This window comes from Pelmatolapia mariae, linkage group LG14, assembly GCF_036321145.2.
Source record: "Pelmatolapia mariae isolate MD_Pm_ZW linkage group LG14, Pm_UMD_F_2, whole genome shotgun sequence".
Classification (NCBI taxonomy): Eukaryota; Metazoa; Chordata; class Actinopteri; order Cichliformes; family Cichlidae; genus Pelmatolapia; species Pelmatolapia mariae.
The window spans coordinates 1,161,038-1,181,031 of NC_086239.1; the positions used below are offsets into that span (position 1 = coordinate 1,161,038).

Consider the following 19,994-nt stretch of genomic DNA (forward strand, 5'->3'; position numbering starts at 1 on the left):
TATTCATATTCAGTATCAGTCATTTTATATTATAACCACATATCCATCCAGGCTCATTGTGGGGCAGGGCTCAGTCCTGGGATGCTTGAGTGAAAGGTAATGTACACCCTGACCAGGTATCCAGTCTGTCAGAGTTGTTTTCAATATTTGGTTCTAAAATATGAGTGAAAACAAAAATCCAACTAGGATTCTTGCACATGATGGATGAAGTCTGTCTTTGACTGTATTGTCCAGCTGATCCATCAAACCCCCAGCAGGTAAACCTTATCATGACATAACACAGTAACAATGTAAAAAATTAAACAGCAACAGTCTAAATGTAAAGTGCATTCTAAACTCCTCTTCAATAAATCATATGCAAAGAGTCATTCAGGACTGTAAAACGTGAACTACAGAACCCAGAGTCTTCATCATTAAATCTCTGGTTGCTTCATTTTTCTATCCTATATCAGATACTTTAAAGGTTTTAGTAAAGTTGCATTCTCATGGTGAGGCAAAGTGCTTTATGTGTGTGTGCGTGTGTGTCATGAACGGCTGTAAAAGCCCTTTAATTACAGAACAAAGCGGGGTTTGAGTTCGAGTTACGGCAGACTGTCGCTACTTCTAAATGGAACGCAGCCTTCCTACGGCGGACAGCTAATAACAGGAATCGGACGCGCGGTCCACCCGAGGCCACAGCAACCACCATAGCAACAGCCTAGCATGACTTTAAAAACATATTCTGTCTTCATAACTATCAAAAACGTGAAATGATTTGTAAAGTGTGAAAGTGTTACAGCTGCAGAGAGCTATGGCGGTATCTTTGGAAGCTGTTTGCAAAGCTAATAATATACGATGTAACCATGGAGACAGTCAGTCACGTGAGCTAGCGGTGCACGTTTACTACAACGTCCACACGCTGCAGAGGGTAAAGACATTACTTCAGTATTGTTTTATATTTATATATATTTGTCTTGTGTTGACCATCACCTCAGGTTCATCATTACAGTTTCAGCATACAGATGTACACTGTCTAAATATGAACACATTCAAAAAAATCATGTCTCAGAAATAAGCACAGCTGTTCATGTTTGTCATTATAGTTTTATTTGTAAGAAAATTGTGAACTTCAAATTGTTTATCAAGTCAAAGAACATTTGACAAGTCTGAGTCATTCCTTTGCCCTATGAGAGCTGGAATAAATATATATCCTGACAATTACAGTTGAAACAGTAGATACAGGTAGAAATGGGATCAGATTAATCTTTGCTTAGTCAGACAGTCCCTTTGTTGGCCTTAACCCAAATTTCCCTCGGGGTCAACCTTCAGGATCAATAAAGTTTTATTGAATTGAATTGAATCATACTAAATAACAAACAATAGCACAATTTTGCATCCATTTCCAAATTGTAGTCAAGCAGCCCAGTCTCATAAATAGGTAACAGAAATGTCTCTAATGTAGACGTGTACAGTGTAGTGTAAGCATTAAAAGACCATAAAGGAAACACTACTATTTATGTGAAACTAATTGTAATAAAAAATGAACAGGTGCTTTACAGATTTAAAAGAAAGAATCTGAAAAGCACCTTTTTGGTCTAAGTGGTCAAAGTAGAAAACAGAACTGATGTTCAAGAACAAACCGTAGCTGCACTGATATTACACATCTCCATTGTTGTGGTGAACAGACATGTTGCTTTTAAAACCACATGCAGTGTGTGACCATGACTGTCCACTGAGACCATGAACGCCACTTCGCTGAAGTCTTCTTCTTCTTCTTTTTCTTCTTCTTGCCATCAAAATGGAAGCAGAAAGAGCACGAGCTGCTTTAAACTACAGAAAGGAAAAAGAACATATGAGCTGAAACCATTAAGATAGAAACAATCACTCAATGCAGTGTCTCACGTAGCTTAGCCTGTTACAACTGTTGATACAAGCTCAGTACAGTTAACACAGTGTCAGGGAGCTCCAGTGTGGGAACTAGTGGCTTTAGGTTTGTAGTCATTTAACTTTCATCCATTCATTCATTTAATTCAGGAGGAAGAAATGTCAGGTTGGTGCAGGCTGGTTACATGCATTTGGTCCCATGCTGTCTTTAACCAAATGACTTGGTTCACTTTATGGCTGGGCTGTATGTGGGGTTATATCATGTTATTTGGGCAGGAGTACCTGTCCCCTGTTAGGCTTAGAAAGTTTCTCCAAGGGTTTCTCCATAAGCAGAGCTTCTAACTCTTTTAGCTTTTAGCACATCTGTAGCTGTGCAGGCTGACAGGTTTTTGGTGGCTCTTTTTACCCCACACTGGTTGTGAGTGTGTAAATAGCCCCACTATTTCTTTTGGGTTGCAGTTGACTTGGGAGGAAGGGGGGGGTGGGTCTGCCAGGACTAGATGAATAAAAATGATCTGGGATACATAAATTTCATAATGCATGCATATATCTCTATCAATTAAACCTGGCCTGAGGGCTGCCATTTTTACATTCAGTTGTTTCTCTTAGAAATGTTGGATCTAAATAATGAATGTGTTACAGTCAAACTGACACTGGTCAGTGTAAATGGCTCATAGAGACAAAGAAACCTTTAAATTAAATACCATCACCTGATATCGAGTGTCAAACAATATCAAAGCTGAAAAAGCTGTTTAGAGTCAGAATTTATAAAAACTATGATTGCAAATTAATTCAAACAAGTGAGCTTTTCTCTTTGTGCTGAATATCAACACTGTGACTTCTTAGACTTAGACTTAGACTTCTTTTACATCAGCACAGTTGTAGAAGCCGTCACTCCAAATGTCTTTTGATAACAAGAAAAAAATACCTTGTCAGTACACGGCCTGAAGTTCTTCTCCAAACATCTTCTGCCATCAGCTTTGTCTGCTGGTTTGAAGACTATAGACCACAAAAAAGATGATTTAGTCACTTTGTCTGCATCATGCAGCTCGAATGTGTCGTCCAACGATGTTAAATAGCCGTCGTTATCCCTCTGCTGTGTCAGTAGGATTGTACTGTACAGCATCTCATTGATATGTGAGGAATGCTTATGTAACACGATAACAGACGTCTGGTCTTACATCATTAAAATATAAAGGGCAGGAGATATTTAGATATTTTCATATTTATATTACATTTTATAGCTGACAGATATTACTAAATAGATAGAATTTACTAAATGGTTGAAAACATGAAAAATATGTCCATAATCACAAACGACCATGAGAGCCAGTAGAATTCATTCAACTAGACACTCAAAAGACGTCCTTAAATGCTCTTTAAGTGGCAGAACAAATGAACAAACAGTTAATCGCTTACTTGAGATGAAATCTGCTCAGCTACTTTGAAAACAGCTTCTGACTGGTTCCTCCTTTAACAGGATGACTGCTCAGGGGTAAGGCCATCATGCAGTCCAGCAACCTTTATGGTTCTGCTTTGATTCACCAGGAACTATTAGGGAAACCTTTCAGCACCTCCTGTGAAAGACACAGACATAACCACACCAACATTTATTAACATGTTCCACAGTCGTCCAGTTTGATTTTCTCATCCTGTGGACAACAACGTACAGAGATGCAGGTTTATTGTTAACTTTTGTAAGGTTTATTTAGTAAACATATCCAGCTGCAGCTCCACTGTGATCCTGAACTGGATAAGCACTTAAGAAAATGTGTCAATAAATGGACATACATCAGCTTACTATATTTATCCAAACAGACGGGACCAATAATGCTTCACTGAGTTAGAGACTTTAACAGACTCTTCTATGTAAGAATGTCTCGTGCTGATGGACCTGCAAACTTGACAACAAAGGTTTTTCAGACTACATGTAGCTGTCCTCTATGTCAGCTAACACATTTACATTCACGTCACAATTATTTCTGCTTTCCCATTTTTAACATTATTACTTACATTTTGATTGGATACCTTGAGTTTGTAAATGATGAGATTACATAATTGGAATACAATGTATCCAATTCAGGGCTGCAGGAGGATGAAGCCTATCCCAGCTGATACAGGACAAAGACGGGCTGCCAGTTTATCGCAGGGCTAACACAATATGTGTAACAGAAAATCCACTTAAATGTTTGATATTTCTTATAATAATCATAATTATGACTATTATTTGAAATATTATTTAAAGGTTTCTTTATAAATACATTTTGATTTTTTTATAACCCCTAAAATATAAACCTGAGCTGTTTCAGATTCTGACCTCTGACCTCAGTGACCAGGCTGTGTCCTCACTGCAGCTCCCTCTTGGAAGTACGTCTGCTTCTTGTCTTCCCCCAGTGATAATATCACCCTTAATATCACGTACTGTACCTGAGGAACAAAAAAGGACAAACACTTGCCTTCATTTAAGAAGTACATTAATACAGAGATAATCTATGGAAACACACTAGTTCACCCTTTGGGAGGAATCAGTTCCTGTGAAACATTTCTGTAAATGAACATCATGTGGAGAATGAATGAAATGAGTTCTTCAGGTGACTCAGCAGACCCACACTGAAAGATGAAACTTCTGTGGAAGAAGAATCTGGATTTTTTTGATTTCCAATCCAGTTAAACTATCAAGCATCTTTTCTCTTCTGAAATCTGTGTTAAACAACAACAAACATAAATTAGTAACAAAAATACAGCTGAGTAGAGGCTTTACAAACCACCAGCAGCCATAATGCTAAATTTTAATCTTCAAATGTTTCTGAGGGACCAATGCTTTTAACACATTAAAGTCCCACAGTCAATGCAGCCTGACTCAATCCTAGATGTTCAGCACACACAGAGACACAGAGGTACTGTTTAAAGTTTAGTGTTAACCTGAGTCACTGATCATTTACAGTATTACAGAGTCTGGCAGTCTTTGCATGATGTCCACGTCACTGTAAGTTTCTAGCTGACTCTCAGGTGTGACAGGTGTGCCAGCAGGAAAGAGTAATAAGAACCTGCATCCTGAGGTTTGTCCTGCAGGATTAAAAGAGCCAGGCTTTGTTCACACAGCTAGGATTGTATTTTACACTGACCCTGGGTCAGTATAAGTATCATACAGTTTAAACGAAGCACTGAAACTTGCACATATTCATTACAGATGCACTGAAGCTAATCTGGATATTTACTGTCAATCTGTGGCTGCGATTAATCACTTTACTGGAAACTTTATTAACTAGTAACTTCATCAGTCATGACAGAAGCTAATATTTCTGTGCTAACATCGTTTAAACAGTAACAGCTTTACTACAATATAAGCTAACGTTTACACCGTAACTTTAAGCTAGCACCATAAAGACGGTAAAACACGTAATAATATCTACAAATGCATCTTAAAGCTGTTATATTAGCACTCGGTGTATTACTAACATAACCACATTAACATTATTGACACTCGCTGACTTTTAATAGTCATTCTATAAATGCTGTCCGGTTAAATGGTCTTACCTGTAACACTGCTGTATCCACCGGATTCCAGCCAGAGTGGATTCTGGAATCTTCCACGCTCCTGTTAGTGATCCTCCATCTGGATGGATGATAACAACCTTCTGAACAATCTAGCAGGTGGATGGCCCACATCTATGGGACTGATTTCTGCTAATAACGCCCATTGTATGGACTGATAACAGCCGAAGCGGGTGAATAAAGTCACCCGGTCGCTAGCTGTGCCATTACCCAGCATACACCTCTCCCTCCATAAATGCAATAAACGATACAAAAGTAATGGCCTATAATTAATTTATCTGCTGTATCTGCTGTTTCTCAGGTAGTTGTTTACATTATATAATATATTGTGTTCAGTACACGTCACTACAATGTGATTTTGGAAATCTGTAAATACGAACAACAGGCTCTTCCGCGGAAATCTCTTGTCGTCAATAAGCAACGATTAGGGATCAGTATAGTATTCAATAGGAGGACCCTGCACGTCAATTCTCGACGCCAGGGGGGTACCCTGCGCGTCCATAAGTGAAGCAGAGGGAGCCTGACCATGCGTCACACATTTGACGAGTTGGGAGTGAGAACGTGTTGAATTCTGTGTAGAACAAAAAATGTATTGACAGCCATTTGATATGTTTCACATAAAGAGCCAAAAAAATCAATTACACATGTACTGTAAATTCAGAGCTGTGGCTTACCAGTGGATGACTGGGAAGTCAAATGTGGACAAATTAGCAACTCACACATGCAGCTCACTTTTACACACATTCACACTATGGTACAGCTCAAACCAAGGGTGCAGAAATAATCTCGGAAGTTCCCAACACCAACACATCCAGTCACTCGAACTTTAGGCCTTCAGCTTCTGAAAAAAGACACACCAGTTATTAATGCATCAAATCAAGTCAAATCAAATACATCCTGTGTGGTTAACCCTACTGCAGAAATACACTGGTGATCCGCAGCTAGAAGAAAAAGGGCCTCCTTACAGTGATGTAACACAAAAAAAAGAATTTAATTGTAAGCCACCATTCGTTCAGAAACCAAACGTACAAACACAAAACATTAAATCTTCAATTTAGAACAGATAACTTCACAGTACTATTCTAAGTTGTTATACATGTGTAACCCATGGTAATTTTTTTGCTAATGGTATTTTATTTTTATTTTAAATGTTACTTTTTTATTGAGCATTGAGTTTTCCCATGTACCATGAATGCACCATAGTCTGTCTGCACGGAGGAAGGTCAATTTCTATATTGCCCCTGTGTTTAATGGGTAAAAGAGCTCCATGAAATGTGGTTTTGAGTAGTGATTTTGTTTTGTAGATGCAAAAAGCTGTTGTGAAAGTTTCAGTCCTGTAACGTGTTGAACCACGCAGTTATTGTATTCTGTGAGAAATATCCTGCTGAGTCTCTTTTTTTTTTCCAAATTGAGTTGTGATTCATAATCCGGTTTCTGAGTTGTAGAGCCAGTTGGACGTGGTGATTGTGGAAGCTTCTGGGCTGTGTTGGCCCTGTGGGGGGTGTGCTGGCGTGCCCACGTGTGTTCCCTGGGCTAATGCACTTGCATGTGAGATTTTAGCTAATACACGAGGGGTGGCCAACTCCAGGCCCCAAGAGCCGGTATCCTGCAGGTTTTAGATGCGTCCTTGACCCATCACAGGTGATATAATGGCTAAATTACCTCCTCAACATGTCTTGAAGTTCTCTAGAGGCCTGGTAATGAACTAATCGCCTCTGTCAGTGCGCCCCAGGGTGGCTGTGGCTACAACGTAGCTTGCCATCACCAGTGTGTGAATGTGTGTGCGAATGGGTGGATGACTGGATGTGTAAAGCGCTTTGGGGTCCTTAGGGACTAGTAAAGCGCTATACAAATACAGCCCATTTACCATTTAATCATTTGATTCAGGTTTGTTGACCCAGGGTGATATCTAAAACCTGCAGGACACCGGCTCTCGAGGCCTGGAGTTGGCCACCCCTGTAATACACCATGTGAGACACTTTTCATGGTTCATTTGATTTGCACTGAAATGTATTTTTGTCATTGACATATTGTTACTGGCCAGTAAGAACTGTATAGATGTGTAATATGTGAAGACAAAAGACAACACATAGAGAAATTTGACTTGACTTGACTTATTTAATTTTTTACAAATGGGATACAGGAACAATTAGTTGGAAGTAATATCTTCAAGATGGCGGCGTGAGCAGTCGCAGCAGCCCGGCGCTCTCCTCAGCTTAGTGGTTTTCTTTTTATTTTGTGTATTTTTGTTTCACTTTTCCTCCAACATGCAGGAGCACGTATGCAGTACAGCAAAACTGAACTGCTTGCGGTTCTAAACCACAAAAGCCTGCACACCTTCGCTGACAGTGACTGGGACTCAATTCCCCCTGAGATCCGGAGGGTCACTGACTCTAATTTCACCATACCACTGCTGAAGTGGCGTAGGCGACGGAGGCACAGGAAACAGCAGAGAGGGAAGAGGGCAGGGCTGAGGGCTAGGCTACGTGCTAACCCACACGGCTATTCCGAGTCTCTTCCTCACCAACTCAGGGTCACTAAATAACAAGATGGATGAGCTACGACTGCGGATCACCTCACGCTGTTTGGATTACTGTGTTATGATCATCACAGAGACTTGGCTTGACTCTTTTACCCCAGACACTGCGATTGAGCTAGCAGGCCACGCTACATTCAGGAACAAAGAGTCTGGTAAGAAATGCGGAGCAGGTCTGCTAGTGTTTGTAAACAATAACTGGTGCACCAACAACACAGTTAAAGTTGTCCACTGCTGCCCGGACATAGAATACATGATGGTTCAGTGTAGACCCTTCTACTTACCGAGAGAGCTAACAGAGATCACAATAATAGTAGTTTATGTCCCGCCGCAAGCTAATGCTAAGTCAGCCATGGAGCTACTCCAGCGCTCCATCAATAAACAGCTAACAACGCACCCGGACTGCGCTGTGATTGTGGCAGGAGATTTTTACCACGCAAACCTGGAATCTGTCCTGCCTGGATTCTTTAAAAACGTGAGCTTTCCGACGAGGGAAAACAACACACTGGACCAAGTCTACACCAACATCCCAGATGCTTACAAGGCCAACCCCCTGCCTCATCTCGGACTCTCTGATCATCTCTCTCTGTCCCTGATCCCTGCTTATAGACCTCTAATTCAAAGACAAAAGCCATCTGTAAAAACAGTACAAGTGTGGACTGCGAAAGCCACCACGGCCCTACAAGACTGTTTTGATAACACGAATTGGAGTGTATTTGCAGAAGGATCAGACTTGGAGGGCCACACATCTGCCGTACTTTCATACATCAGCTTCTGTACTGAGAGTGTAACAACAACAAAGACTGTTAAAGTGTTCCCGAACCAGAAGCCATGGCTCAACAGTGAGGTGCGAGCCCTACTAAGAGCACGTGACAGCGCCTTCAAATCTGGAGACCAACAAGTCTACAAAGAGGCACGCCAATCTCTGCTTAACCTCCTAAGACCCGAACTCTTCCACGACATGCATTTTTAATTTCTCTTTGATATTTGGGCATATTGGGGCCCAATGAATGTAAAAACTTTTTTTTTTTACCTTATTTTTGTTTTTAAGAAAAATAAGAGCCACATATGAGGATATTAGTTTAAAATTTTGATAGAACAGTAGCAGTATAATGTCCTTGTAAGTGGATATCAGGCCGATGCAGAGCAAAATTGAGTATTTTGGTCTAAATAACCAAAAATGTGATGTCCACATATGTGGACGGCAGGTATAAAAGAAGCATTAAAGTATTAAAGACATAAAAGAAGCCAAGTGCAAATACAAACAGCGCAGCGAGGACCACTTTAACACAAAGAACTCCAGAAACATGTGGCAGGTAATCAAGACACTCACTGGCTCCAAAGACAGTTGCACGCAAACCAACTCCCCAGACATCACCTTACATGACACCCTAAACCATTTCTTCGCCCACTTCGACCAAGCAAACAGGGACACCATCACCCATCCTGCCGTTACAGAGAGGGACGACGCTCCCATCCAGCTGGAGCAGCATCAGGCCAGAGACACTGCGCAGAGTCAACACGAGGAAAGCAGCTGGTCCTGACGGTGTAGCCGGTAGAGTGCTTAAAGCATGTGCAGACCAACTAGCAGAGGTTTTCATCACCATCTTCAACCTCTGACTGCTACAGTCTGTAGTACCATCCTGCCTTAAGTCAGCCACCATCGTTCCAGTGCCCAAGAAGAACACAGTGAGCTGCTTGAATCGTCATCAGCGAGAGACTGGTGATCAGCATTGTGGAGCACGATGTCCGAGTGGCATTGAGGAGAGTGAACACAAGGAAAGCGGCGGGGTCAGACGGTATCACCGGCCGTCTGCTGCGCTGCTGTGCTGACCAGCTAGCAGGTGTGTTCACTTACATCTTCAACGAGTCCCTGGCGAAGTCTGTGGTCCCCACATGCTTCAAAAGATCCACCGTCATCCCTGTGCCCAAGAACAGCAAACCCTCATCCCTGAACGATTATCAGCCAGTTGCACTGACCTCGGTAGTAATGAAGGTGTTCAAGAGGCTGCTGAAGAACTTTATCTCCTCCTCCATCCCAGACACCACAGATCCGCTCCAGTTCGCCTACCGACCCAACAGATCCACTGAGGACGCCATCGCCCACGTCCTGCACACCACCCTCAGCCACGTGGACAAGAAACAGGGTAACTATGTGAGAATGCTGTTTTTTGATTACAGTTCAGCGTTTAACACAATAGTGCCCAGCAGACTGTTCACAAAGCTGAGGGATCTGGGACTCAACAGCCGTCTGTGTGCGTGGGTGTTGGACTTCCTCACTGGCAGAACTCAAGTGGTGAGGGTGGGTAGATGCGTCTCTAACAGCATCACCATCAACACAGGAGCACCACAGGGATGTGTCCTCTCGCCACTGCTCTACTCCCTCTACACTTCAGACTGTGTGGCCACTCATGGCTCCAACACCATTGTGAAGTTTGCTGATGACACAGTGGTGTTGGGCGCCATCTCCAACAACGATGAGGCGGCCTACATGGATGAAGTGAAGAATCTGGCATCATGGTGCCAGGACAACCACCTCCAGCTGAACCTTGTAAGTGGATATCAGGCCGATGCAGAGCAAAATTGAGTATTTTGGTCTAAATAACCAAAAATGTGATGTCCACATATGTGGACGGCAGGTATAAAAGAAGCATTAAAGTATTAAAGACATAAAAGAAGCCAAGTGCAAATACAAACAGCGCAGCGAGGACCACTTTAACACAAAGAACTCCAGAAACATGTGGCAGGTAATCAAGACACTCACTGGCTCCAAAGACAGTTGCACGCAAACCAACTCCCCAGACATCACCTTACATGACACCCTAAACCATTTCTTCGCCCACTTCGACCAAGCAAACAGGGACACCATCACCCATCCTGCCGTTACAGAGAGGGACGACGCTCCCATCCAGCTGGAGCAGCATCAGGCCAGAGACACTGCGCAGAGTCAACACGAGGAAAGCAGCTGGTCCTGACGGTGTAGCCGGTAGAGTGCTTAAAGCATGTGCAGACCAACTAGCAGAGGTTTTCATCACCATCTTCAACCTCTGACTGCTACAGTCTGTAGTACCATCCTGCCTTAAGTCAGCCACCATCGTTCCAGTGCCCAAGAAGAACACAGTGAGCTGCTTGAATCGTCATCAGCGAGAGACTGGTGATCAGCATTGTGGAGCACGATGTCCGAGTGGCATTGAGGAGAGTGAACACAAGGAAAGCGGCGGGGTCAGACGGTATCACCGGCCGTCTGCTGCGCTGCTGTGCTGACCAGCTAGCAGGTGTTTAACACAATAGTGCCCAGCAGACTGTTCACAAAGCTGAGGGATCTGGGACTCAACAGCCGTCTGTGTGCGTGGGTGTTGGACTTCCTCACTGGCAGAACTCAAGTGGTGAGGGTGGGTAGATGCGTCTCTAACAGCATCACCATCAACACAGGAGCACCACAGGGATGTGTCCTCTCGCCACTGCTCTACTCCCTCTACACTTCAGACTGTGTGGCCACTCATGGCTCCAACACCATTGTGAAGTTTGCTGATGACACAGTGGTGTTGGGCGCCATCTCCAACAACGATGAGGCGGCCTACATGGATGAAGTGAAGAATCTGGCATCATGGTGCCAGGACAACCACCTCCAGCTGAACGTTGACAAGACCAAGGAGCTGGTGGTGGACTTCAGAAGGAGTCAGCACAGAGACTACAAGCCCATTATCATCAATGGAGCTCCAGTGGAGAGGGTGCAGTCCTTCAAGTATCTCGGTGTCCACATCTCCTCAGACCTGACATGGGCTGCCCACATTCAGGTCCAGACAAAAAAGGCTAGGCAGCGCCTGTACCACCTACGACAACTGAGGAAGTTCAGGGTCTCTCCAGAGATCCTCAGGATTTTCTATACAGGGGCTGTGGAGAGCATCCTCACACAGAACATCACATCCTGGTTTGGGAACAGCTGTGTTAAGGACCAAAAAGCTCTTCAGAGAGTGATCCGTACAGCAGAACGCTGCTGCAGGATTGCTCTCCCCTCGCTTCAGGACACCTACACCAGGAGATGCCGGACTAGAGCAGCGCAGATACTGAAGGACCCGTCCCATCCTGGCAACAAACTGTTTCAACTTCTGCAATCCGGTAGAAGGTTCCGCATCTTCCGGGCAAGGACAGAGAGACTCAAGAGGAGCTTCTATCCCAAAGCCATCTGGGCCCTAAACAATGGTGTGACGACAACAACCTGCATCTGAACACAGCCAAGACCAAGGAGATGGTAATCAACTTCAGAAGAACAAAGCGATCTGAGCACTCTACCCTCTACATTGATGGAGGAGGTAGAAAGGGTAGAAAGCTTTAAGTTTCTCGGAGTCCACATCTTGGCCGACCTTACCTGGTCCACAAACATCTCCCACCAGGTAGGGAAAGCACAACAAAGGCTGTACTTCCTCAGGAAACTACCCCAGAGACTGCTAGTAAACTTCTACTGCTCCACCATCGAGAGCCTTCTGACTTACTGCTGCACACTCTGGTTCAACTGCTGCACTGCGGAGGACAAGAGGAAACTGCAGCGAGTGGTGAGGGCAGCAGAGCGGGCAATCGGCACTTCACTAACCCCCCTCAGAGACATCTATACTGGCAGACTTCAGCAGAAAGCCAGCATCATCATCAAAGACACCTCGCACCCTGGACACTCACTTTTTCCCCCTTCCCTCTGGTAAAGGTTACAGGTCCATCAGGTCAAAGACAAACAGACTCAACACCCACAGGCTGTCAAACATGCCCTACCTCCACCCTGATTGGAGGGTAACTGCACTGCCAACACTCATAGACATTACACTTTATTTATAAACTACATTTCTATTTATACTTAAATGCAACCAACAGTCCTACCTCTTTAAACTGTATTTATTATAACCTTATTTAGTATAGTTCCAACAGCACCCCCCACTCAATGTGCAATATCACTGATCCCACTGCACCTCTCAATGAACCTGCTAGTTAGATGGCATGTGTGTGTATGTATATAGATGTAAGCGTGTATGTGGAAATATGTGTCTGTATGTATGTATGGATGCATATATGTATATATACATATATGTATATATGTGCGTGTATGTTTGCAGGTGTATGTATAACTTGTACATATCTTTCTTGTGTAAATGTAAATGTGTCTGTTATTGTGTAAATACTTACACTACTGTGTAATTCACACACATGGAGAAATGCCAAACTGCCTTTCATTGTTTTTGTAACAGTGACAATAAAAAGCTATTCTATTCTATTCTATTCTATTCTATTCTATTCTATTCTATTCTATTCTATATGTGCTTCATTTTACAAGTGAAGTGATTGCTCTGCGCCTTTGTGTGCAGGCTGGTTTTTTTATGTGGTACAAATCTGCTGCTAAGGACTGAGCAGTGCCATCTAAGGACTGGATGCCACTGGAGATGTCTACAAAGGACGCTCCCAATCCAAAGGCCACCTGTTTCCTTGGAGGGTGGTAGGATATAACGATTTCCAACTTTTCTCTGAAAGGACTCATGTATTTTTTTTTTTTTTTTACTGAGATCTCAGGACACTTTATGTTGCTGCCTTTTTTCTTTTGAGGCAGACCTGATACCAACTGATGCATCAGAGGGAAGAACTGTTCACTAAAGACAATCCAAATAAAGTTGAATCACTTACCAAATAGTGAATATTAAGTGCACTGAACTGAGATGGACGGCATACCTGATACGTTTATGGACACTAAAAAGGGACGGTATTGAACATTTTGAAGGTCCTATTATTGAGGTGAACTAAATGTTTGAAATGATTCAAATTTGTTTTGGTTCATGCCTACATTTTTTGGGGGGCAATTTAAAGGTTTCACATTTTAATACACTCAATTTTCAATTCAATTCAATTCAGTTTTATTTACACAGCGCCAAATCACAACAACAGTCGCCTCAAGGCGCTTTATATTGTAAGGTAGACAACAATCATATGACCCCCTATGAGCAAGCACTTTGGCAACAGTGGGAATGAAAAACTCCCTTTTAACAGGAAGAAACCTCCAGCAGAACCAGGCTCAGGGTGGGGCGGGGCCATCTGCTGCGACTGGGTGGAGTGAGAGAAGGAAGACAGGATAAAGACATGCTGTGGAAGAGAGACAGAGATTAATAACAAGTATGATTCAGCAGAAAGGTCTATTAACACATGTTGAGTGAGAAAGGTCACTGACATATATGTTGCACACATGGCTCAAACGCTCTCTAAAAACTTAAAGCCAGAGAAATGCACAAAGATCAAACATTGTGGGTCACCACAGAAATCCAAGTCAGTTGTGCATGAGACTCTCGAGCTAATTACTGCCCAGCCAGTTACTGAAATGGGCAGAAGAAAACCCAAGTGACATAAAATAGGCAAAGCAAAAAGCAAAGCAGCAGCAGTTCTGTAAATGTAGCCCAGAGAAGCAGTAGCAGCTGCTGTAAAGCTATTAGCTGCCCACAAAGGCCAGACTTCCTGTAATCCACAGACAAATTAGTGATTACAGCAAATAAATAAATAAAATCCCAATCATGGCAGATGTAACGCTAAGATCGTGACAAATCAAAGTTACATACCAATTGATCCGTGCTTCTGTTGTCCTTCTATCTTTTCAGATAGAAGTTTTATCTGATAATATGTGGCTTAATAGGAAATAAAGCTTTTAAAATAAAACTCAAAAAGAAAGAAAAAAAAATTAAAGATAAGAGGGTTTGCACAAAACATTATCTCGATATAGGCAGCATGGTGGCACTGCATGGTGGTTAGCACCGTTGCCTCACAGCAAGAAGGTCCTGTTCAATACCAGCATCAGGCAATAACAACTACAACTAACAATTATTAAAAAGAGCCATATGTCTATTGTTTTACCATTTGCTATGTAGTTTAACTCAAGGATGCATCAGTGTTTTTGATTATGAGTCTGTCAGCAGTCCTTTTTCTTTTTTATTCATGTTAATGTTAATCGCCCCTTTATTCGTCACATTTTACATGTACATGTTACATGCAGTGAAATTGGACCCCTTCCGGCCATACATACATACATTGCACAAACATCACAATGGGAAGACAGGTCGGAGAGGGGTGGGATATTAGAAAACAATGAAATACATAATACATGAGGGTAACCATCTTGTCCTGCAGCCGCCTTTCCAACCATCATCACGGTTCTGAATAGACTATGTGCGCCTTAGCATATGCTACTTCGAGTGCGGAAACTCCTGTAGAGCGCTTCGTTTCCGATGTGATATTCGCACCTTGTTTACGGTCAGGTTTTCCAAAACAAGTAAACCAAATGGATGAATCAGGCGTCGATTTACATTTATCAAGATGTCTTGGGCATTTACCGAATATATCAGTAGATGATGTTCATCGACTCGATATTTTTCCCCCCGCGCCTCAGAGCAAAACAGAGAAAGGATTCAAATGTTATATTTCTCAGTATTTGAATAATTTTGAAGGTAAGTCACAACATACTCTTCGTAAATACTAATATATAGAGACCCTTACCAGCAATCATTCATTTATTTTTTTATATCCTGTGGCTTTTTTTCACTGTTTGTATGTGTGTACTTGACTGTGCTAGCTAATATCGACATAACGTGGGAAACATCTGTTTTTGACTAATGTTTACCTGTAGTTTGAATGCCCAGCGATGGGCATATCAAACACATCGGTGTTTTCATCTTCTATGTTGTCATCCTCGGTTGCCATAGCCACGGTATCAACAGGTCGAAGGCGAAGACGGCGCTTCCAAACTCCGGGTTGCGCAATCTTTCATAAAGAATTTAAACAGTATTTGATTTTATTTCCCCAATGTACTTTTCGAGAAGCTTGGTGGCATGGAATTTCTTATAAAGTGTGACTTTTAAATTTCCAAATTACCAATTAAATTATCAAACAGATTCTCCAGTGCTGGAAGTTTATATGTAAGCATAATTTTTCTTCACATACAAATTTGATTTGGAACAACAGATGTATGTTGATAAAAAAAAGTCCATCTTTTAAAAGGATTGGATGGATCATGGAATTTGGACAGTTTTACACCTGTTAGACAATGACGGAAATTTGTTATCATATAACAAATTCATAGATAAATATTCCATATCATGTACCGAAAGCAAATTCATCAAAGTTGTGAAAGCCATTCCCCGAGCAATGATTCAAATGGCTAAAGCCAGTTTAACCTATTCTTCCCATATAATTAATGAACCATCCTTAATAACTGATGATCGCCAATTTGAGGGAAAGGCATGCAATAATACATTTTTAAAGGCAGTTGTCACCAAACAATTTTTCCCTTCTCAACTAAAAAGAAAATACATATTTAGAGATTATAATTCAAAATTTTTGATTTAATATTTCTCTTTTCCAATTCCACCCAAAGTAAGAGGAAATCACTTCCGTCCAATGATTATCTTCACAAGAAATTCAATATAGATACGAGCGCATGCACTTTCTGCAATAATGATATTGAAACAACAGAGCATCTTTTTTATTCATGTGAAGGTTCCAGATCTTTGTGGGATGATTTTCAGTACTGGATAACCTCTAAAAATTTTTCATTCACAAATGTAATTTCTTGAAAATTACTCCAATCTTTGATGGCTTTAAAAATGAAGTCCTGCTGTGAAAGGCTTCATTAGATAAGTGTAACTTAAATAAAACTCATGCCTTACTTGAGTTTTTGATGCAGCTTTTCGATTGATGTAAAAAGATTGTATATGCATACTTTTATATGTTATGTCACCTTGCTCTACATGTATGCTGCTTCGAATTATTCCCGATTTATACTGTTCTTTAAATGTTCTTTTGTTTGACTACTGCTTTGTACGGAAGCGTAGAGCTGCCACCCAGGCAAAAGAAAAATAGAAGTATATCACGTTATAACGTGAAAAGTTTATTGTTCTAACAAGATACTTTTCACGTTTGAACAACATAATATCACGTTATTACAATATACATAATTATCACGTTCGTACAATATAAATATTATATTGTACGAACGTAAAAAAAATACCATTACAATAACATTTTTTATTGTAAGAACGTAAAACGTGTTGCGTTCGGAAACCCAAATCCATGGTAGGTGTGGAGAGCTCACGCTCTTCAGAACTGGCACTTAACTTTCAATGCCCTGCTTTCAACATGGACACAAACACTGATAGCCCACTTCTGAGATTTCTTACGAATGCTACAAGAACGCGTAAGTGCTCTCTTGAGGGGGAAATTTGTAAAACTCGCTTTTTACGAAGTTACAGCGTCTAAAAATGTGACATATTGCTAAGTTAGCAACCACAGCGGTTTTCGCTTCTCTCGCTTTGACTGCGTAAGGACGTAACGGTAAGCTGCATTGGTGTGGATCTATATGGAATGGAGAATGTAAAACAAATTAACCCGCTGTATAAAACTGGGTCGTTGTATGACCACATGTTACTACTTAACCCGTATGCAGATTCCAGGTTTCTTAAATATATCGCTATATTATGTGATGCACAATGTTTCCTTGTTTATCTAAAAACAAATGAATTAAACTTTGTTTATATTGATATTTGGCTTCAATTTAAAAAACCAATGAGTTCAACCCTTTGTGCACTGTGCAACTGAAAGATACGTGAATACTAATTTACTTTTTCAAAAGTGGGCGTTGTATATACTGTAATATTTCTATTAATAACATGTTAGAGAATTCGATTAATGTTGCTGGCATAGAGAGAGGAAAAGAATAAATGCTAAATATTGATGGCTGCCACTAAAATAATAACAGACAATTATCAAAACACATGTGAAATGTACATACATTTTTTTAGTGAGGTACCTCATGTGGTGTGGCAGCAGGTATACCTTGTACTTCTGTATAGTAATAAATATCTCTGTTATTATAGATTGATGCCACAGTGATTGATTTCATGGATGACAAGACCCTGTCTGGTTACATCCCAACATATGGTGATCGGATAGCTGCCAGACGGTTCTGCTTGGAAAACAGTGGTGCAAGTACTAAGGAATCAAGAAAAAACTCATTGCTCGAAAAATTGAAGGAAAAGATGGGAATCAATGAAAATGAGAAGAAACCTGATCATGAGGAGGCATTCGTTTCTAAGAGAAAAAGAACATATGCAAAAAAACAACAAATGGGCTGAGGAAAAGACTCGAAAAATTGAGTTAGGGTGGATCCATGATGGTAAGCAAGTGAGAAAGCGCAGAGGAGGAGGAACAAGGACCTTTGATGTGCCCAAAGACTCCAAAAAAGCTGACATATTACAATATGCTAAAGATCTTTTCTTTCCAAGTGGAAAAAGCAAATTTGGAAGATGGGAGGTGTTCAGTCATGACATATTAGACTATCAGGAAGAGGCCGTATTTGATGAAGATGTCACAGTTGGAGAACTCTACTCAGCACTTAAAATGGGAATGTTGAGATTTTACTTGTGCACAAGAAGATTTTCCAATGATGAAGATGATGATGAAGTTTATGATAGAGGGAAAACACATGTAAACAATGTTACACAACTGACTGACTCACATCAAGGAGATGAAGAAGCTTCTCACACTGTTGTGATCTCGTCATCAGAATCTAGGAATGCTGATGAAGATGTATTATTAGACACATCTGAGGTAATGATTGGACCCTACCTTGAAGAGCCTCTGCCTTGTCAACTTGATGACACTGTAATAGATGAACCATTCCTGCACTTTGAGGAAGATGATCTGGTCATCACATCCATTACACTTCCTCCAACAAACACAGCAGTCAGTAGTCCAGATACATCTATAAGCAATGAAGCAATAAGCTCTGCAGGATCATATGATGTTGTCTGTGTTACCATCAAACTTCACAGGGTTACTATTCTGGAGGAGATGATCAGCCAGTTCAAAGATCCAGCACTCCTCATACACCCTCTAAAATACACCTACATTGATGAAAAAGGAGCTGATGCAGACGGTGTATCAAGAGATGTGTATGCTGCATTTTGGTCAGAGTTTGTGGACAACACAGCTGAAGGAGAGGAGTTCAGAGTGCCATCACTGTCTCCTAAATGGCAGGAAGAAGAGTGGAAATCCATGGGTAGAATTTTATTGAAGGGATTTAGAGACCATGGATATTTCCCTTGTCGCCTTGCTCCTGTTTTCACAGTGGCACTCATCTTCGGTGAGAATCAAGTATCAGATGATCTGCTGTTTGAAAGTCTTCTCTTTTACCTAAATCAATCAGATAGGGATCTGATAACAAGGGCACTAAAAGAAGATCTTTCAGATGAAGACAGGGATGAAGTGCTGGATCTCATGGATCGCCTGGATGTATCAGTGCTTCCAACCAAAGAGAACTTAAAAGGCCTTCTTCTGAAAGTCGCACACAAACAATTAATCCAAAAACCAGCATATGCCGCAGAGACAATGTCCTTAGTTGCAAGCCACTTCCTAAAAGAAGCTTTTCAAAGCCCACAAGATGTCCTACAAATGTATGAAGATAAAAAGCCAACAACAAGAAAGCTTTTGAAGTTGCTTACTGCCTCTCCCACCACTCAGGCAGAGAAGCAGAGCTTCAGATTTCTGCACCAGTACATCAGAGGACTTGACGATACAGGGCTCAGAAGGATGTTCAGGTTTCTTACTGGGTCAGATGTGATCTGTGTTGACAAGGTTGAGGTACTGTTCACGCCTGTGGATGGACTGGCACGACGACCTGTGGCACACACATGCAGCCCTCTTCTGGAACTACCATGGACATACATGTCCTACCCAGAACTACGAAATGAACTGGACAATGTTTTGGCTGCTAAAAGCTCTTATGAGTTCAGCATAGCTTGATTAAAGTCCATCCTGTTTAAACCAATAAATGAAAGGTTTGCACTAACAATGAGGGGCTATGAAGCTAAAGTTTGTTAAACCCACAAACAGGGAACACATCATCGTATAAAAAAAGAAAGAGCTTAAATTTCAGGGAAGTGTTTTATTAGCAACCCCCCCAAAAAACGTTTTTTTTTTCATGTTTGAATTTATTTTCAAAAATTGTGGATAACATCAATTTGTT

The 19,994-nt window shown here is 41.4% G+C and overlaps 1 long non-coding RNA gene across 2 annotated transcripts; it reads right to left on the minus strand.

The window, feature by feature from the left end:
- Positions 1-1,078: 1,078 nt before the first annotated feature.
- Positions 1,079-5,907, minus strand: LOC134641395 (uncharacterized). 2 transcript variants are annotated; one of them, XR_010095529.1, is made up of 5 exons: positions 5,401-5,907; positions 4,188-4,290; positions 3,283-3,440; positions 2,792-2,862; positions 1,079-1,809 (listed from the first exon to the last, which is right to left on the minus strand). It is a non-coding gene; the product is annotated as an uncharacterized LOC134641395 (long non-coding RNA). The 2 variants fall into 2 exon arrangements; XR_010095528.1 differs by having other exon boundaries at positions 4,181-4,290; positions 5,401-5,904.
- Between the last annotated feature and the right edge of the window lie 14,087 nt (positions 5,908-19,994).